The sequence below is a fragment of the Orycteropus afer genome, unplaced genomic scaffold (assembly GCF_000298275.1).
Source record: "Orycteropus afer afer isolate SDZICR_OR568_19922 unplaced genomic scaffold, OryAfe1.0 scaffold00341, whole genome shotgun sequence".
NCBI classification, from domain to species: Eukaryota; Metazoa; Chordata; class Mammalia; order Tubulidentata; family Orycteropodidae; genus Orycteropus; species Orycteropus afer.
The window spans coordinates 2,308,090-2,313,512 of NW_006921928.1; positions in this window are offsets into that span (position 1 = coordinate 2,308,090).

Below are 5,423 nucleotides of genomic sequence, written 5' to 3' on the forward strand. Positions count from 1 at the left end.
CCCTCCCCCAACCCGTTTCCTCAGATGGGAATAAAGGGTGTTCAGACTCACAAGGTTGGTTTCTAGGCACCCCAAAGTGGGGGCTGGCCGGCCCTAGCCAGGTTGGGGTTGGGGCAGTGAGGCCCACAGCTCTCTGTGCCCTGTCACAGTGGCCAGGAGGTCTGCACTTCCTGTGGCCCTGCGGCAGCTTGCCTCTGGTGCTTCGGAAATTGCCCAACTCACTGGTCGCCCCACTGATCAAAATGTCTCCTTTATGATTTTTGGTTAAGTTGAACATTTCCATAATCGTCATTATTAGCGCAAATTACACGCCTAATCGGTCCTTAAATAGATTTTAATTAAATAATCATACAAGGCTCATTTTATGACTTAAGAAAGGCATTACTTTTCGTTATAAACTTTCCACCAGGATATAGAATAAGGATACCAGACAAATATTTATTCCTTTGAAAACCACCAATTACCGATGGGCCGTATCATGAGACACACCCTGTTTTACCATGCCAGACACATGGCATTTGCACAACTTTCCTCCTGGTAGCCACCTGAGGACAGAGAGGGAGTGCTTCTCTCAGGACAGGAGAAATAACCCCCAACACTACCTGAATCCACCTGAAGATAGCTCTCCAGAACCTCCTCCAGAAAACACTCCTCCCCACTCCCACCCCTTCCCATCCCTCATTTGACTGGGAGACATGGTGCAAAGCAGGCAGGCTGTGCTTGTTAAATGCTGTGTAAAATGCTGTTAATAAAATAATACAAAGGATGGAGGCGGCTGGTTCCATGGGTGTTTTGACTGGAAATGCCTTGGCACTTGTCATGTATTTATGGGAGGGCAGACTAGGCATGGATTTACATAGTTTGGACATTTCTATATTTCATTTCTTTTTTCCAAAATGATGTAGGCCTACAGCTATTTCAAGTTTGCATCAGTACAGAACTGTTAAATGCCTAGGAGTTTCTCTCATTAAGCCAAGTTTTAAATCAGACCCAAAGCTGGAACCTAACTCTCTGGACTCGCCCCACCCCCAGCCCCAGCCCCAGCTGCTGGAGAAAACAAACAGATCCTGGAAAACCATCCCCTGTCCTTGCACTCCCCACCTTCACCCCTATCCCAGGGCACCTAGGGCAAGGGATAAAGTCTTCAGATTACAAGCAAGGCCCGAGCGACTCGCTGTGGACGTCGTGGCAGTTAGGTGCATGCAGCGAACACCTACACTACTGCTAAAACGGTGAGCTGAGATTGGAAAGGGGGGGGGGCGGACAATTGCTGGTCTGGTAAAATCCACTGTCCGCAAAACAGTGTCAGTAAAGACTGTAAGGCATTCTTTAGAGAGGGACCAAGGATTTGTGCCTCCTGAAGCTCTTTCAGCACAAAGGCTTTTAGGGGAAGAAGGGAAAAAGAGGGAGGTGGAAGGGGAGAGGAGGAGAGAAAGGGAGGGCTCCAGTTTCAGAGCAGGCATCCCCTGAGAGTCAAGAACCAAGTGTAGCTTCAATCAAATGCTGACTTCCCCTCTGGGAGTTGAGTAGGAAACCTGATCACAGTAGCTTACTACCGGCCTGGATCCATAGAGGTCTGGTTTTCTTCTCATGCTAGTAATTTTTTAAAATATCGATATAAAAGAAGCAATCCCTGGCAGACTTTATTGAAAACCACACCGAGACCTCATAACATCCGGCCTTAATCCCTATCAAACAAACCACAGCACCTCTGGCTCCTGCAGCAGGCCACCTCCTCTCACCTCTTCCAACCAGGTCTCTCCCCTCCAGCCGCTGTGTTCCCTCCCCTCTAAATAATGACAGGAAGACTGGCCAAAGAGCACCTAGATAACGGTTCTGGAATCAATTCCTAACCATATAATGATCCCACTTGGGGTGGGGGGGAATCCAAGCCCTCTCATATGGAATCCTTTAAAAAGCAGAATGCAAAACACTGTAACAAAGGGAGAGAGGAACCCAAGGAGGCAGACCCAGAGGAATCCCCTTGGAGGAAACTTCAACCTCTGGTGGTGTCGCTCCCAGGCCAATGGCCTAGCAGGTCTCCGAGGGTGTCAGGGTCAGCAGAGAATGGAGGAGCAACTGACAGGAACATGACCAGTCATTCAAAGCAATTATTAATCCTTGGGGCCTACTATGTGCCAAGTGTTCTTCTTTGATCCTAAAGGTGGATAATTATTCCCAGTCTTACAAATGAAGAAACTTACTGAGGCTCAGAGACCATAAATAACTTGCCCCCAAGGTCACACAGCTAGTAAAAATGGGCCACAGTAGAACTCAGTTCTGGAGTTGCAGAGAAGGGACAATTACTGGTCTAATTGTTTCATGTAAAACTATTTTCACATACTGTCCTCTTGAAGAAGGAGCTCTGGTGGCACAGTGTTTGAAGCATTCGGCTGCTTACCGAAAGGTCAGCGGTTCAGACCCGCCAGACGCTCTGAGGGAGATGATGAAGCAGTCTGCTGGCTCACTCCTGTAAAGATTTACAGCCTTGGAAACCATGGGCCAGTTCTACCCTGTCCTATCAGGTTACTATGGATCGGAATGGACTAAATGGCAGTTGGTTTGGTCTCCTTGAAGAAGTTCAGAAGACTTCTTGGGTCTTGTATCCAAGTGCAGGGTAGAAGTGTATCATTTAACTCCTACATAACTCATCCACAAGGGGCCTTCAACCTAGTTTCTCCCAATAAACTTTGGGTCCATTTAAAGTCTTTCCCAAATTTTCCCTACATCCTACAAATCACCCTATACTGAAATACTCTCAAGTGTGAGGCCAATGCTTAAAACTCAGCTCTACTTGCCCTTCCTCCAGCAGCTCAGAATAGGCAGGGGTAGGTGGGTGGGTCATCTACTCTCAGGTGCCAGAAAGAAAAGTGCTGACTCCTGGTGCTAGGATCTAGGCTTTGTCACCCTAGTTTTGCCACATAAAGCAATAAATCAAATTACCTAGGTAGAACAAGTGCCCTTTGAAAGGAGCTCCTTCCTACATCTTTCCCAGAGTTTTTTTTCTTTGTTGTTGTTGTTTAAAAAAAAAAAAAAAGACCAAAGAGAGGAGAGCAGGGACTCAGTGGGAAGTGGCTAGCAACATGCTGGGCCCTACTGGATCCCCGAGGGATCACCACAAAAAAGAGGAGCGGGAGACTGGGGAGACTTTCCTCCTCTCGACTTCAAGTCCCATGAGTCACTAACAACTGAAGATCTGGGATGGCAAACCTCAACGCCCAACATCCCCTCCCTATCACCACTTTCCAGGTCTGCCCCGGGCTTTCAGAGGCTCCGGGGACTACCCACACCGACGCCGCGGACTCCACCGCCAGAGGCTGTTTCCAGCTCAGCTCAGCAGGGACAGGCTAGGGCACCAGAGATTCGGCCGCCCTGCGGGCGTCCCGGCCCCGGACGGGTGGCTCCTCTCGACGCCGACACTCCGGATGTGCGAAATGGCTCCGCGGCGCGGTCTGGCCAGCAAGGGCCTCGGCGGCTGGAGGGACTGAGGCGATGGCGGCGCCGGGCCTTGGCCCGGCTCGCCAGCCTAACACGCCCCCGCGGTCCGACTGCCCCTGGCTCCAGGCCAGCTCTCCGCAAGTGGCTTGCTTTCTCGCTCTCTTTTTTAAACTTTCTGGCCTTGGCGATCGATCGGGGCAGGGTCTCCAGCCCCCTTCCCGCGATCACGCCGTGCGGACCCTTGCAGCCTCGGGGAAAGCTGGCCCCCGCCCTTCGAGACGGCGGCCCTGGAGGACGTCCCCCTACTCCCGCCTCCCGCGCCAGGTTGGGCCACCTGGAGCCGGCGGCTTCCCAAAGCGATCGCAGTCCAGCCGAGCTTGGGACCGCCGCGTCCGGAACGGAACTCTCCCAGCCCCAAGAGTCCGGGCCTGTCCTCTGGGCGCGTGCAGCGCGCCCAACGCACCCGCGCTCTCAGCGAAAGGTCTTCTACCTTCAAGAGGGGGAAGGGAGGAAGCGAAGCGGGAAGGACAGCTTCTTTTTTTAAAAATTTAACTCTTTAGATGCAAGTTTTTGGTATCCCTGGTAGGACTGCGAGCGCTGGGGCAGAACAATAGAAATGGGAGGGGGTGCCGGAAATGGTGCAGGAAGACCCTTATAAACCCTATAAACCTCCCTTCCCCCACGCAGTTACTATTAGTATTAAAAAGACCCCACTGCCTTCGATGCAATAATGCCTTTTTATAACTTTTTTCCGCTGGGTCTCCATTCCCTAAATATGCCCGCTAACCCATATTATGAAATCACAAAGGGCAAAGATCGCTCCGAAAGTTGTGGCTTCCCTAAGCTCTTCAGAACTCTCACCTGTTCTGCCCCCTGGCACCCTGACCTGATGCACCCCCTCCCCCAACAGTTCCTCTGGTTTGCACCTAGACAATAAATTTAGTTTAATTTAGCTTCCGGTCTTTAATTTTAGCAGGTCTCCTTTTTGCATGCAAATCAATATGGCAATTACCATCTAAAAGCTCGCCCAGCCCCGGGTCAATGTAAATTGATCATTGTCCGCCTTCCACAAAATAACACCGGGAGTCTGTGGTGCATAATGAGATTATACTGGAAACTGTCTTTTAGATCACAAATTATATTTTATGCTGTCAGGATCTTCTCCGAGCGGACTTCCCCGCATGTCTAATCACCGGGAGCAGAGTCCCTGAGTGTGGATGGGGCGATGTTGTTGGGGGAGACACAAGCTATGACAAATAACCAAGTGAGTACCCCCGTTTCTGGGACCCTCGATTGAGAGTTCAAGGAGATGGGCTTGTGCCCAAAAAGAGTATTTATTTATTTTATTATTATTTTCTTTTTACAGCAACATCGCAGAAAAGCACCGTTAATGAACTCCTACCTACCCCCCCAAACAAAGTCAAATATTCCTTCCCGAGGTATACGTTGGGAACAACCAGTGCAAGTGGTCGAACTGGACAGAGGACTTTGTTGAGGGTCGGTAGACGCCCCCAGCCAAGTGCCCACAAGGAGGGCGGCTGGAAGAGACCATACACTCTGGCCTAAGCGGCTCCTCCTTCCGGCTGCCGCCACGTAGGCCTCAGCAACGCAGCCGGCTTTGCAAACAGACGGAATCCCGCCAGCCACAAACACTGGCAAAGAAGCCAGGGCAGGCTGTGGCCGGCCTCGGCCTCCCCACTCCGGTCTGGGCGAGGCCCCAGCCAGGCCCAAGCCGCTTGAGCGGGCGGCGGGGGGTCCCGGTTCGAGTAGGTCTCTTCTTGCCGAGAGCCAGGCTCTCCCGCCCCTCTGCGGCCCCCGGGGCACGGGTGTGACCTCGAAGCCTAACAAAGGGCCTTCTGAGCTCCTAACGGCCTCGGGTCGGCGGGGGAGGGGTGGGTCGCAGCGGCTGGTATGGGCCCACTCGGTCTCCCGCCCCGCGGCTCCTGGCTGCATCTGCCAGGCCCAGCGCCCTCGAGGAAACCACC